The sequence below is a fragment of the Bos mutus genome, chromosome X, assembly GCF_027580195.1.
Source record: "Bos mutus isolate GX-2022 chromosome X, NWIPB_WYAK_1.1, whole genome shotgun sequence".
Lineage (NCBI taxonomy): Eukaryota > Metazoa > Chordata > Mammalia > Artiodactyla > Bovidae > Bos > Bos mutus.
In genome coordinates, this window is record NC_091646.1 from 29,138,884 (window position 1) to 29,155,095 (window position 16,212).

The following is a 16,212-nucleotide window of genomic DNA, read 5'->3' on the forward strand; positions in this document are numbered from 1 at the left end:
TGTCTTTTCCTCTGCCACAGTGCCCTTGGAGGTCATGTGTGCCAGATGGCACTACTACAAGATTAAAGAGAGCCAACCATTCTGCATCAAGTCTTATTTATGTGAGCGACATATGCGTTCCTTATTTGTTACTGCATCAGAGTCTGGGGCTTCCCAGGTGGCTCAGTGGTAAAGAGTCCGCCTACCAATGCAGGAGATACAGGAGATTTGGGTTTGATCCCCAGGTTGGGAAGATGCCCTGGAGCAGGACATGACCACCCACTCCAGTATTCTTGCTTGGAGAATCCCATGGATAGAAGAGCCTGGTGGGCTACACTCCATGGGGTTGCAAAGAGTCAGATATGACTGAACGACTGAGCAGGAGTCCCTGCAGAATCTAGCTTATCCTGACTAATATAGGAGACAAAGCATTGGGCCATCCCCGATGCTTGAGACTTTAGTGCACGAAATTAACCTAGTCACACTCATAAACTCTATGAGGATGACTGTTTCTCACATGTTTTCCAAGACTTTCTTCAACAAAACCTTGTCTCTGAGAAAGGAGGGTCCATCCTGAAACAGTAACTTCAAGTGTAAAGGCTGCCTCTCCCAAGACATGTGTCTTCTAAATATCATAAAGCATCTACAACTCGTTCAATAGCTCATGAAACCTCTGCCCAGGCACCTATAATCTCCTGCTGTCTCCCAATGTACTAATATGACCAGACACAAACGCTGGCTTATAGCCTCTATAAACACAACATCCTCATAAATTCAGGTTGCCATAAAAATCAAACAAGAGAAAAGTGAAAAAAAAAAAAAAGAGCCACAACTAAGTTTTTCTCTATCAAGACCATCGCAGGTTCTTGAGAGCCTTGGCTCAGTTTCCTAAAGTTTAGAATAGGAGAAAGAAGAACTTCCCTCATTCACTGTCTCTAAAATGTCTGTATGTTTCTCAGGGAGCCAGTTAAGACCAGCAGGAGATAGGAGGTACGTGCTTTAACGTTAGAACCAAAAGGACTGGGGACAATTTGGGCTGGGCACTCTTCAAAGTCCTACATTTCAGAGCATCTACCTACTGAGATGCCAGGGACCCTATATATGACTGTCTGTTGCAAATGACCACAGTGTGTCTTTAAAAACAGGTCTTTCAAATGCAGGTCACGTTATCAGTGTGAGTTGGAGAAATTACACACACATCTATTTTTCTGGGGCTGGGACTTGATGGAAATGTTCAACCCCTAAGGAGAAGGCCTGTCTGGTGGTTAGGGGTTGCAGGAAAGCCATGGCTTAGGTTCGCACTCCGCGCTGGAATCTGCTTCTGGCAGGAGGAGACAGAGCAGCCCTTACTCCCTGACCCAGAAGGCCTCTTCTGAGCATTGCCCAATGCTCCTGTTATACAACATGCAAAATAAATAACCAACCTTAAAAGTCAGGCAGCCAAAGCTCCACTCAATAATAAGCCCTTTTACAAGCTGCTTATCACTTGCCAAAATCAGCTCCAGAGGAACACCAGGAACTTTGAATTCTATTGTTCTTATGAACTACTTGGGGAATATAGACAAGCGTCACTGGCTTTATTGGTTTTCTAAGAGAAAAGACCAACATTTTCATCTACCCCTACCCTGTCCTTGATCTCAAAAATGTTAATATAGCCCCATCCCACCATCTTGGAGAGATCTCTATGAGAGGTGGGAGTGAGAAAAGGGTCCTGGCCTTTTCTTAGGAAACATGTCTCTCTGCTTTGCCTGTCACCTGATGGTGGGGGTGACGAAGGGAAGAGAGTGCCAACCTTTTCAGAAAATCCACTGGGAGGGAGGATGAAGGCAGGCCAGAGGCCTGTGGGATGTGCTCCTCTGCTCATGTGGGCCCTCTGGCTTAATGACAAAAGGAAAGAGGAGTTTTGCTGAAGGAAAACTGTTTAAAACCATTTTTGGTGCACTTAGGTTGGACTGATGATGCGTTGTTGTTGGCCCAGAACAGTTTCTCTCGGTTTCAAAATAGAGGGTGGGACCTCTCATAAAGGGGTCTTATTCAGGAAATCAGTGGGAGACGTCTGTTCTAAAACTCATTTCCAATGAACCACAAAAAGGATTTTGATACCTATTTGACTTTCTTATTCCAGGATCCGCAACCCACAGATTTCAAAGCTCAGGATGTATCTGCTCCAAAAAGCCTTGCATGGGTCCTCAGTGGCTCATCATGCCTGACTCTTTGCTACCCTATGGACTGCAGCCCATTAGGCTCCTCTGTCCACGGGATTCTCCAGGCAAGAATACTGGAGTTTGTTGCCATTTCCTACTCCAGAGGATCTTCCCGACCCAGGGATCAAATCCAGGTCTCCTGCATCTCCTGCATTGCAGGCAGATTCTGTACCACTGAGCCACCAGGGAAAACCCTAAAAAAACCTTATGACCCTCCCTTTTCCCCTCACTGGTCCCTCTCAAAAAGTTGCTCCCTTCCTCTGCTAGGCTCTATACCTACTGACTTGCTGCCTTCCCCAGCAGAGGGGTTCTCTTAGAGCAGGAACCAAGCCTTACTCATTTCTGCATCTCTGTTGTCCAACACAGTCCATAGAACATTAGAGGTATATATTAAGTCACTTAATTAATAAGATTAGAAATAGATATAGTTAACATTTGAATGTTTAGTAACCGTTTAACTTCCTATATTTTTTTCTCATTTTCCAGATGAGGAAGCTGAGGCTAACAAGCTAGTAAGTTACTAAGCAACAACACAGACCAAGGCATCAGGTTCTAGAACCTTCATTCTTAACCACTACACATTGTGGAACACAGCAATAAATAAGTGAGCTGATGAAAGGGCCATACACATATGAAACTGTTAAACACGAACTTGAATTTGATTTAGAAACCTGTTGAGTCACACAAATATGTATTAAGCACCTAGTACTCTGTGCCAAGCTCAGTGCTAACAAGAGGGCGTGGTCTTATTCCTCAAGGAGAAGAGAGACAAATAACAAAAGCTTATACTGCTGTACACCTGAAAGTACCACCACGTTGTAAATCAACTCTACTCCCATAAAAATATTTTTTAAAGCTTATTGAGCACTTACTACATGCTGGGCACTGTTCTAAGTACTTCACATGTATTCATTGCTTTCATCTTACTACTATTCTATTTGGATGAGACAGAGGAGAAACTGAGGCACAAGGAGATGCAGCCAGGACTTCCCCGGTGGTCCAGTGGCTAAGACTCAATGCTCCCAATGCAGGGGGCCTGGGTTTGATCCCTGGTCAAGAAACTAGATCCCACATGCCACAACTAAAGATCTCATGTGCTGCAACTTAGACTTGGTACAGCCAAAATATATATATATATATATATATATATAATATTATATATATTATATCATTATAATTATATGTTGTTATATATTATATTATATATATATATTATTTATATAAACCCAAGCATCCTTGCTCCAAAGCCTGTGTTCTTATCCACTGTACTCTGCCATCTCTTGCATTCACAGGCAGACACACCTCAGTGTTACAGGTGTGAGAAGAGAGAAAGAGAAAAAGTGGTCTGGAAACTCAGGGAAGGAAATGATGCATTTTGTCTGAGATGGGGCTCACAGAAGGTTCTGCAGAATAAGTGACACTTGAGCTGGGCCTTGAAGACATGAGACATGGAAACAAGTTCAAATACGAAAAAAGAACATGGTGACTGGTGATCAGTGAAACTTGTATGTGTTCTCAAAGCCATCGCTCCTAGTACACACAGCTAAGACTTGAGCCCAGCTAGACAGGGGGTTCTGCTGTGAAGCCCACTTCTGCCCAGGGAATAAGGACATCATTAGTGGTCAGTTCAGTTCAGTTGTTCAGTCGTGTCTGACTCTTTGTGACCCCGTGGATTGCAGCACGCCAGGCTTCTCTGTCCATCACCAACTCCTGGAGCCTACTCAAACTCATGTCCATCAAGTCGGTGATGCCATCCAACCATCTCATCCTCTGTCATTCCCTTCTCCTCCCACCTTCAATCTTTCCCAGTATCAGTGTCTTTTCCTGATGAGTTGGTTCTTCACATCAGGTGACCAAAGTGTTGGAGTTTCAGTTTCAGCATCAGTCCTTCCAATGAATATTCAGGACTGATCTCCTTTAGGATGGACTGGTTGGATCTGTTTGCAGTCTAAGGGACTCTCAAGAGTCTTCTCCAGCACCACAGTTCAAAAGCATCAATTCTTTGGTGCTCAGCTTTTTTTATAGTTCAACTCTCACATCCACACATGACCACTGGAAAAACCATAGCTTTGACTAGATGGACCTTTGTTGGCAAAGTAATGTCTCTGCTTTTTAATATGCTGTCTAGGTTGGTCATAGCTTTTCTTCCAAGGAGCAAGCATCTTTTAATTTCATGGCTGTAGTCACCATCTGCAGTGATTTTGGAGCCCAAGAAAGTAAAGTCTCTCACTGTTTCCACTGTTTCCCCATCTATTTGCCATCAAGTGATGGGATGGCAGAAAGTGAAGAGGAACTCAAAAGCGTCTTGATGAAAGTGAAAGTGGAGAGTGAAAAAGTTGGCTTAAAGCTCAACATTCAGAAAACGAAGATCATGGCATCTGGTCCCATCACTTCATGGGAAATAGATGGGGAAACAGTGGAAACGGTGTCAGACTTTATTTTTCTGGGCTCCAAAATCACTGCAGATGGTGATTGCAGTCATGAAATTAAAAGACACTGACTCCTTGGAAGGAAAGTTATGACCAACCTAGATAGCATATTCAAAAGCAGAGACATTACTTTGCCAACAAAGGTTCTTCTAGTCAAGGCTATGGTTTTTCCTGTGGTCATGTATGGATGTGAGAGTTGGACTGTGAAGAAGGCTGAGTGCCGAAGAATTGATGCTTTTGAACTGTGGTTTTGGAGAAGACTCTTGAGAGTCCCTTGGACTGCATGGAGATCCAACCAGTCCATTCTGAAGGAGATCAGCCCTGGGATTTCTTTGGAAGGAATGGTGCTAAAGCTGAAACTCCAGTACTTTGGCCACCTCATGTGAAGAGTTGACTCATTGGAAAAGACTCTGATGCTGGCAAGGATTGGGGGCAGGAGGAGAAGGGGACGACAGAGGATGAGATGGCTGGATGGCATTGCTGACTCAATGGACGTGAGTCTGAGTGAACTCCGGGAGTTGGTGATGGACAGGGAGGCCTGGTGTGCTGCAATTCATGGGGTCGCAAAGAGTCGGACACGACTGAGCGACTGATCTGATCTGATCTGATCTGATGGGACTGGATGCCATGATCTTAGTTTTCTGAATGCTGAATTTTAAGCCAACTTTTTCACTCTCTTCTTTCACTTTCATCAAGAAGCTCTTTAGTTCTTCTTTGCTTTCTGCCATAATGGTAATATCATCTGTGTATCTGAGGTTATTGCTATTTCTCCCAGAAATCTTGATTCCAGCTTGTGCTTCATCCAGCCTGGCATATTGCATGATGTACACTGCATATAAGTTAAATAAGCAGGGTGACAATATACATCCTTGACATACTCCTTTCCCTATTTGGAACCAGTCTGTTGTTCCATGTCCAGTTCTAAGTGTTACTTCCTGACCTGCATACAGATTTCTCAGGATCCAGGTCAGGTGGTCTGGTATTCCCATCTCTTGAAGAATTTTCCACAGTTTATTGTGATCCACACAGTCAAAGGCATTAGTGGTACTGTGGTACTGTGACCTTAAATTTTATGTCAGTTTTCCTACTTGCTTCACACCCCACCTGGGGTTTTGTCATGTTCACAGCATCTACAAGAATTTATTTCCCTCTCCCTTCTGTAAATAATAATAGATAATGTTTCTGGAGGTAGATGTACAGGCTGTCTTCAGTATAATGGAGGCCAGATCCACCAAAGTGGGCACAGGAGGCTAGAATCACCCAGTAGACTAGGGGGCTGGCTATAGCTCATGACCCCAACTGTTTGCTTCCACACGTGGAGGTACTCTCCCCTTTCCTAACTGTGGAGGTTCTGGGTCCAGTTTTATTAAAGGCTGTCCACGGGTTTCCTTGGAGTTTGTTCTAGTCAAACCTGCTGGCAATTTCCCCTCCCTCAACACCTTGCTTCTCTGAGAATTACCAGAAACGTATGTGACCAAGGACTAGTGAACTCCGATGACTGGTGAGTACTCCTGGGGCAAACATTCCATTATTCTTCCCACCGTGAGTTTATTTTTGTCTATGGTGTGAAGGTATGTTCTGACGTCATTGTTCTGCATGTAGCTGGCCAGCTTTCCCAGCACCACTTGCTGAAGAAACTGCTTTTCCCCAGCATATTTTCTTGCCTCCTTTGTTGTAGATTAATTGACCATAGGTGTGTGGGTTTATTTCTCGACTCTATTTTCTCCTATTCTGATACTTTCTCTTGATCCTCCCACACACCATTCCAGTTCCTGCCTCATCTCTCTCCTATTCTTGACAGCAAAATTCTTCAAAATATTTGTCTATATTCCCCATGTACAATTTTTCTCCTTCCCTTCTCTCTTGGCCCCACTCCCATCAAGCTTTTGTCCACTGAAAAGGCTTTTATCCAGGTCACTAGGGGCCTCTATGTTGCGAGAGTCCATCGAACATTCTGGGCCCTCACCTTGCCTGGCCAACCAGAAGCACTTATCACAGTTGATCATCCCCTCTTCCTGGAAGCACCTTCTTCACGAGGCTTCGGCTGCACCACATTCTTCTGGTTTTCCTTCCACCTTACTGGCCACTCCTTGTCAGTCTCCTTTGCTAGTTCCTCATCATCTTCCTAATCTCTGGCTGGCAGAGTGCCCCAAGGCAGGGTCCGTGGTCCCCTCCTCTTAACTATCCTCACTCCTGGAGATTTCATCCGTCTCAGAGCTTGAAATACTATCTGGACATCTGTGACTTCATAACATTTACCTCCTGCCCTAACCACGCCTGTGAGTGCCATGTTCCTGTACCCTACAGCTCACTCATCAACCCCACTTAGATGTCTGACTGGCGTCTCAAATTCAACACATCCTCAATTTAACTTCTTTTATCCTGTTTTTCCCACAGTCTTTACCACTGCAGTTAGTGCTAACTCCATCATTTCAGCTACTCAGGATGAAAACCTTGGCATTGTCTCAAACAGAAACACTGTGTTGTGTCACTCCAGAGAGCACCAGCCACATTTTAGGCAATGCTATTGGTGCTATGCAACATGGTGACTCTGTTTTCCTTGATTCCTCTTTCACATCCCACATCTAATCTGTCAGCAAATCCAACTTCAAGATGCACCCCCAAATCCAACAAGTTCTCCCAAATTTCACTGTTACCAGTGTGGCCCAAGCTTATTCTCTTAGATATAGTGTATTATACAGAAAACAATAGTGATCCTTTTAAAACGTGTCAGATCATACCATTCCCACTCAAAATTCCCCAATGCTTCCCATGTCATTTATAGTAAAAATCAAAGTTCTTACAATGGCCTATTAGACCTTGCATTGTCTTTCTCCTTTAGCACTCATCGCCATCTAATATACTACACATTGTATCTATCTATCTTACATATTATCTGTTACCCACCTGCGTCCACCTCATGAATTTCATGTGGTCAGAGACTTGGTAGGTTTTGCTCACAGATGAAGCTCAGCATCTACAATACTTGACAGAAAGTACATGATTATTATATATCTGTAGATGAAATAAATGACTGGGGAGAGGGAAATCTTTACACATGGGCCAGAATCATACTGAGACCCAATATGACAAATGAAATGGTATTTGGGCCAACTGGTGCTGGAACCAAATCAAGTCCCAAGTCCCAAGTTCCTACTTCCTATTGTTTGTATTCCCATTGCTTCAATATTTTGCCTGATGAAGTCTCCTTTCTTTTGCCTCTAAAGAAAAAGAAATTAACCTAGATATAGTAAGGAGCTCCCCCTGGTGGAAGCAGTTCCATCAACACCATGGCAAAGAAAATCATAGAAAACAGGCTTTAAGTTACAAAGGAGATTGCTGGGGACAAAGGAAATGACTCTAGTATTTTCACAGGAAAAGTCCTCACTAGAAACAAGAGAAACTAAAGATTAGATTCCAAGTACACTGGGGAACTTATCAACTTACCTCACTGTTGAACCTCTTTTGTACCTGATGATGAGAAAGAAAATTATTCATTTAAAGTTGAACAACCTAAGTACCTTCCCTTAAGGAATTTAAAATCAGGTAGAGGATATAAGTCATGAATATGAACAAGTACAGGGACTTCCCTGGCAGGGGAACTAAGATCCCACATGCTGCGGCATGGCCCAAAACAAAGCCAAATAAGCACAAAGCAGTGAGTATGACTGTAAAAAAGTGAATGGGGTCTAAATAAAACAAATAAACTAAGAGCTATGAGAATCCCTTGGACAGCAAGGAGATCAATTCAGTCAATCCTAAAGGAAATCAACCCTCAATATTCATTGGAAGGACTCATGCTCAAGCTGAAGCTCTAATACTTTGGCCACCTGATATAAAGAGCTGACTCACTGGAAAAGACCCTGATGCTGGGGAAGATTGAGGGCAGGAGGAGAAGGGGGTGACAGAGGATGAAATGGTTGGATGGCATCACCGATTTAATGGACATGAACTTGGGCAAACTCCAAGAGATGGTGATGAACAGGGAGGCCTGGCATGCTGCAGTCCATGGGGTCACAAAGAGTTGGACACAACTTAGCAACTGAACAACAACAAGATTTATGACTTACCTCAGAAAAAGAAGGATTACTTTGGGCTGAGAAAATCCAGGAAGACAACTCAGAGTGGGTGGTTCTTGAACTGAGCCTTGCAAAACAGATAAAATTTTATTGAGTGTATTCCAGGTAAAGACCTAAATGTAGAGAAAGGCACATCACAGGGAAACCCAAACTAACCAATGGGGCTCTGTAAAGGTCACAATTTGAGTGAGAACACAGAATTCAAACCCTTTCATAATAAAAGCAGAGAGAGGGTTTCCCTGGTGGCTCGGTGGTAAAGACTCCGCCTGCCAATGGAGGAGGCACGGGCTCGATCCCTAGTCCAGGAAGACCCTACATGCCATAGACCAGCTAAGCCTGTACGCCACAAGTACTGAGCCTGGGCTCTAGAGCCCAGGAGCCGCAACTAGTGAAGCCTGCGTGCCCTAGAGCCCAAGGTCCGCAACAAGAGAAGCCACCGCAATGAGAAGCCCCCGCACCACAACTAGAGTAGCCAGCACCTCACTGCAACTACAGAAAAGCAGCAACTAAGACCCAGCACACCCATAAATAAATAAATAAAATCACTGACAAAAAAGATATAGTCCTAAGTTTAAAAAAAGAGCAGAGAGGGATTCTCAAGAGAAAAGTCCTTGGCAGAAGCAAACACAGGAGGGAACCAAAGAAAGCTTCTTTCCTAGTTTTCCCTTGGATGAGAGGAACACTACTGAAAACCATAGAGGAAAAAAAGATAAAATATAGTTTCCATACTCAAGAATTTAGAATCCAGAAAACTAACAACAACAAAAAGAACCCATATGGACATGCAGGGTCTCTTCTGCTCTATATTTTATCTGAAGATAATGCCCAGAGAACATGCTTTTCAGAGGAGATGGTTCTCCCTTCTATTCCTTCCTACTCAATGTCCTTCTGGTGGAGATGCCAACAAGTATCCTGAATCCATCCACCCATCTCGATCTCCACTGCCATCCCCTTGTCTGAGCCATCATCATCTTTCTCCTGGTCTACTGCGACTGTCTCCTGACTGATCCCCCACTTATACTCTGGTTCCCCTATAAGCCAAACTGCAGATTGCAGTCAGATCACCTATGGCTATTTGGGGCTGTGGTAAATGACTCCCATGTCACTTTCACCTTTTCATTTTGAAACTACAGAAAACAAAAAACAGCTGCAAAATAGCCCCAAGAATCCTCACATATCTTTCACCCAGATTCTCCAAATGTTAACATCTGCCATAATCATAAAATAATACTATTAATATAGATCAAGAAATTAACATTCATACAACACAATTATCGAATCAATAGACTGTATTCAGTTTCCTTCAATTGCCCCAACAATGTCCTTTTCCTGGTCTAGGATCACACCTGTCCCTTTCAGCTCCTTTAACCTGGCATAGTTCCCTAGTCTTTTTGTTTGTTTGTTTTTTGGTCTTTCATTACCATGACACTTTTGAAAAATACTGGCTGTTTCAATTTTGGGTTTCTCTGATGGTTCTTCATGACTCAATTTAGACGATTTGTTTTGGCAAGAATACTAGAGATGTGACACTGTGTCCTTTTCAGTGCATCCTATCAAGAGGCATATGGTATCAGTTTGTTCCATAACTATTAATCTTAATTGATCATTTGGTTAAGGTGGTGTCTGCCAGGTTTCTCCACAGTGAAGTTACTAGGTTGCCCTTTGTAATGAATAAGCATTTTGTGGAATGTACCTAAAAAATTACCAGTAGAACTGCCATATGGCCCAGGAATTGACTTCTGAGTATTGATATGAAGAAAACAAAAACACTAATTGGAAAAGATACACACACCCCAATTTTCACTGCAGCACTATTTATTAAAACAAAAGCAAAGGTATGGAAGCAAGCTAAAGGGTCCGTTGATACATGAATGGCTAAAGTAGATGTGCTATACACGCACACACACACACACACACACACACGATGGAGCATACTCAGCCATAAAAGTTCTCCCATTTGCAGCAATGTGGATGAGCCTGGAGAATATTATGCTAAGTGAAATAAGTCAGACAGAGAAAGACAAATACTGTGAGCTCTCACTCATACATAGAATCTTAAAAAACAAACAAAATGAAAGCAGATTCACAGATACAGAAAATAAATGGGTAGCTACCAGAGGGAAGGAGGGCGGTGGGAGCAAAATAGATGAAGGGAATAAAGAGGTGCAAACCTCCAGTTATAAAATAAGTAAGTCACATGAATGTAATATACAGTATAAGGAATATGGTTCATAACACATAATAACTGTATGGGAACAGATGGTTCCTAGACTTAACCAGGGCAATCATTTTGTAAGGCATGCAAATATCAAATCACTATATAGTACAACTGAAACTAACATAATATTTCATGTCAACTATATTTCAATTTGAAAAAAAAAGAAATCCAATCTAAAGAGTAATCTAGAGTCATCTGAAACTGGGAATACTGACACATGCTAATAAAGCTTAGAAGAGAATGAAGTTTATAAATTAGAACATCAATTTATTAATTTAACTGTAAAATGGGCATTCTCTCCCCCACAGGCTCACCTACTAAGACAGTTTTCTTGTGAGCCTAGAACAGAGATCCATAAACTTGTTCTTTTTTAAAGGGCCAGATGGTAATTTTTTTTATTTTGTGGGTCATATACTTACATCTGTCACAACTACTCAACTCTAGCATGGCGAGGCAAAAGCAGTGATAGACAATATGTAAAGTGTTGCAGTAAGACTTTATTTACAAAAATAGCTGTCAGGGTCTATGGATCCCTGGCCTAGAATAAAAGGAGTAGGAGTTACATGATTTAAATGCTTGATCACATCTGGCTTCAGTATCCTGATGTGTCCATCACTGGAGGAGATAAACCTGTATCCACTATCAGATTAGGCATGGTGCTTAGCTGAACATAGTCAACCTTGGCCTTGCTAGGCTTTCTTTTTTAATGCCAGCCATCCTACAGAATCCCACCCCATTTTAAAGCCCAGGGTATAAGAAAGCTCTACTTACCAGTAGGGAAATGCCAGGAGCCTCCGTTTATATTCTACAGCCATTTCACAGAGAAAGACTGACCCTTTGTTAGCTTCTGGGGAGAAGAGCACCCTCCATTCTTACTTGTGTTTCCCTAGGAAAAAAAATGACAGATTTGGCAATATTAATACTTAAAGGGGCACTAGCAGGTAAGCACCATGAAGACAGATTATGCTTTAAATTAGGAAGAATCTTTTATTTTTACAAAAGCAATGTATATTTGTTCATTGTGGAAAATTAGAAAATATAAATTTTAGAAACAAGAACAGACTTGTGGACACAGTGGGGGAAGGAGAAGGTGGGATGAATTGAGAGAGTAGCATTGAAACATATATATTACATATGTAAAACAGATAGCCAGTGGGTATTTGCTGTATGTTGCAGGAAGCTCAAACCGGTGCTGAGTGGGTGGGATGGGGAGGGAGGTGGGCGGGAGGTTCGGGAGGGAGAGGACATATGTATACCTGTGGCTGATTCATATTGCTATAAGGCAGAAACCAATACAATATTGTAAACAATTATCCTCCAATTAAAAACAAATAAATTTAAATTAAAATTAACAAACTGTCTATTTCTATCACCCAGAAAGTGTCACTATTAACGGCTAAGTATATATCCTTTCAGATCTTTTTCTAAGTATATATAATATATATATGTATTTTCTACCAAAATGACATAACACATGCACACAATGCTTTGTAACTCTATAACTGCTTTTTCTCAATTATCAACCTCTACCATTCCATGTTAAGAAGCTTCCACTGCAGTGAACCTAAGATCCCACATGCCATGCTGCTGCTGCTGCTAAATTGTTTCAGTCGTGTCCGACTCTATGCGACCCCATGGACAGTAGCCCACCAGGCTCATCCGTCCCTGGGATTCTCCAGGCAAGAACACTGGAGTGGGTTGCCATTTCCTTCTCCAATGCATGAAAGTGAAAAGTGAAAGTGAAGTTGCTCAGTCGTGTCCAACCCTCAGCGACCCCATGGACTGCAGCCTTCCAGGCTCCTCCATCCATGGGATTTTCCAGGCAAGAATGCTGGAGTGGGGTGCCATTGCCTTCTCCAATGCATGAAAGTGAAAAGTGAAAGTGAAGTTGCTCAGTTGTGTCTGACTCTTAGCGACCCCATGGACTGAAGCCTACCAGGCTCCTTCATCCATGGGATTCTCCAGGCAAGAGTATTGGAGTGGGGTGCCATGAGGCATAGTCAAAACACTTAAAAAAAAGTTTTCATCTCATCTAAGACCCATCCATACTTATATTTGCCTACTTTCCCCCAAAATTCCCTATAAAGCTAGTTTATTCAAATTAAAGATCCAATCTCAGATCACACATTGCAACCTAAATCTCCTTTCATTTAGAGCAGTATCCTTCTTCAGGACAAGAACATTGTTTCCTGCTGTATCCTCAATACCTCTAACAGTTCTTAGAACACAGTAGTATCTCAAATATTTGCAAAACTAAATCATTTATAAAAATTTAGGGGATGGGCGGGTTTTCACTCTAGAGCTTATCTCATCCACCCATCACCCTTTATCTCTATTTTATAGATAATAAAAATCAAGGCCAGAGAAGTAAAGTGACTTCCCAAGGTCACCCAACAAGTACATGGCAACTGCTTTCTACGTCTGTTTATTCTACTAAACCAGGAGTTGGCAAACTTTTTCTGTGACGGTCAGATAGTAAATATTTTAGGCTATATGGGCCAAGAAGCAAAATTGAAAATACTATGTAGGTACTTATATAACAACATAAAAAAACAAATTTCCATAATTTTTTATTGATGAAACCCGAAATATAATAATAATTGATTACATGGTTTTGTAATATGGTCTACTAATGAAAAAAATGGAATTGAAAAATTACACTTTTTTTCATTATGATTGAGCTTGGGATTAACAGATACACACTACTATATATCAAATAGATAAACAACAAGGACTTATGTACAATGCAGGGAACTATATCCAATATCTTGTATGTATTCAATATCTACAATGGAAAAGAATCTGAAAACATATGTATAGAACTGAATCACTTTGTTGTATACCTGAAACTAACACAATATTGTAAACCAACTATATTTCAATTAAAAAAATTAATACTTTCGGCCATCCTCTCCCCAGGCTATGTTAGGTTTCTTCTGCTCTCCACAGCTCGTGGGGAGCTGTGCTCAACTCCTTCAGAGCATTTAACACACTGTAACTGTAATTATCTGTTTCTCTACCTGTCTCCCTGAAGGAACTATACATTAGCTCCTTGCAAAGAGTGACCATGTGTTATTCATTTCAGCTCCTTCATTAAAATATTAAAACAGGTATTCATTAAAGTGAAGTAAAACTAGCTAAACCAACTACCACTCAGTCTAGTCAAATTAACACCACAATGAGATACTGACAATAAGACAAAACAAGTGTTGGTGAGGATGTGGGGAAATTGGAACCTTCATACATTTACCAGTGGGAATATTACATGGCAGCCACTTTAGAAAAGTCCGGAAATTCCTAAAGAAGTTAAACATGCAGTTACCTTATGATCCAGAAATACCACTCCTAGACCAGGGAACAAGTGAACATGGTCCTTGCCCTCTCTAGAGGAGAGACAGTGTGTTAAGTGTTAAAACAAGGGTCTGCTAAGGGTGATATGGCAGCACCGGAGCAGATCAGTGAAATCAAGAGAACTGAACACATATGTCATCATATGTGTTCACAATAGGATTATTCATGATAACCAAAAAGTGGAAATAAATGTCCTTCGGCCAATAGATGGGTAGCAAATGTGCTATATCCATACCATGGAATACTATTTAGCCATATAAAGCAATGATGTACTGATATATGTTACAACATGGATGAACCTGAAAAACATTATGTTAAGTGAAAGAAGTCATTCACAAAAGACTACATATTGTATGATTCCATTCACATGAACTGTTCAGAAAAAGCAACTACAGAGACAGAAGGCAGTTTACATGGCTGCTCAGGACTAGAGGCGGGAGGAGAGATAAACTACAAATAGTCTTTTGTGAATTTAGGGGGTGGAGTGGGGTGATAAAAATGCTTTAAAACTGGACTGTGGTGACAATTACTAAAGTTTACTAAAAACAAGTGTACACTCAAAATGAGTGAATTTAATGGTATCCAAAATATAAGGCTCTTATACCATTAATTTATTACATTATTTCGTTTTTATCTAAATTAACTTTTGTCCTCCATGGCAAGACCTGGTAAGAATTGTGGTGAATGAAATTTCGGATGCATTTTTGTCGACTGGGGCTTTGGGTTGTGCTGACAGAAACAGCAAAGTCAGCATCTCTGAATACTGCACGATGAGGTGTAGAATCCATTTCCGATTGGGTGATCCCAGTGTGTACTCTGGACAATCTGTGGCCTGCCAGTTTAAGTGTGAGTGTGCCTAGGCCCCTACTCCAAGCAATAAACTGTAGTCAGGTAACAAGTTCATTTCTTGCAGCTCTCAAGCCCTATTCATAAACGGTGAATTGTTCTATTCTAGCATATCTGTGAGAATGTTAATGATTTTTCTTTGTTTGGGGGTTTTCTAGCAATTTGGTTAATCCTTACAGGGCTAGGAAGTACTGCCAGAACAGCTGAAAGATACAAACTCCACTCCCCCAGGCCCGTCTCCTGGGATACTCCAGAGGAGAGCACACCCCTCCAAGGGCAAGAGGATGGAAGGGCACCTCTCCGATCTAAGGCAAAGGTTGGGACCAAGTCCCTCCTTTGCGTTACAGGATGGCAAAAACTGCCACAAAGTCAGGGTGAGGTGTCTCCTCCCAGGGCCTCCTGGTACCCGGGAAACTCACGCTGCCGCTCCTCAGGGTCGCCAGGAGGTTACAGCGCCCCAACTTCAGTCGTTTTCACCGCTGCAGTTCCACTGCGTGGCCCGTGCACAGCGAAAGGAGAAGGTGATGGAAGAAGAAAAGCAGCTTGAGTAGGCTCGCAGCCCTCCCGGGCTCCAAGCCACGGTCCCCTATGCCCCAACGCGCGGCTCCCGGACCACTTGGCCGCCGCCCCTCCCAGCACGTGCGATTGGGTCCTAGAGCCCCCTGGTAGCCGGAAACCAGAAAAACCGGCGCGGCGGGCACCTGATGGTCGGAGCATGCGCGGGAGGGGGTGGGGTGGCTTCCGGTCTGCCGAGCAGCCAAATCCGAGGCGGGGACCTCTGCAATGAGAGGGGTCACCGACCCCAGGGTGAAGCCGCGATGTCGAAGGAAGCTGATGGTGCTGCTGTTGCTTAGTTGCTCAGTCGTGTCCACCTCTTTGCCACCCCATGGACTGTAGCCTGCCAGGCTCCTCTGTTTATGGGGATTCTCCCCATGGCTAGAATACTGGAGTGGGTTGCCATGCCCTCCTCCAGGGGATCTTCCCAACCCAGGGATCAAACCCAGATCTGCCGCACTGCAGGCGCATTCTTTACCATCTGGGCCACCAGGAATCCCAAGGGGGGGGGTGACCCAGATCCAAAGTGGAGCAGATGGAGGCTGCCTCCA

At 42.7% G+C, this 16,212-nt stretch overlaps 1 long non-coding RNA gene across 1 annotated transcript in view; it reads right to left on the bottom strand.

Annotated features, from left to right (window-relative positions):
* The window catches only part of LOC138986342 (uncharacterized), a 32,416-nt gene extending 16,651 nt beyond the window's left edge, over positions 1-15,765 (bottom strand). The window contains exons 1-5 of the long non-coding RNA XR_011463175.1: positions 15,526-15,765; positions 11,681-11,795; positions 8,683-8,758; positions 8,060-8,083; positions 7,520-7,597 (exon numbers count right to left, since the gene is read on the bottom strand). This is a non-coding gene — a long non-coding RNA (uncharacterized lncRNA). The remainder of the gene's footprint in view (positions 1-7,519; positions 7,598-8,059; positions 8,084-8,682; positions 8,759-11,680; positions 11,796-15,525) is intronic.
* Between the last annotated feature and the right edge of the window lie 447 nt (positions 15,766-16,212).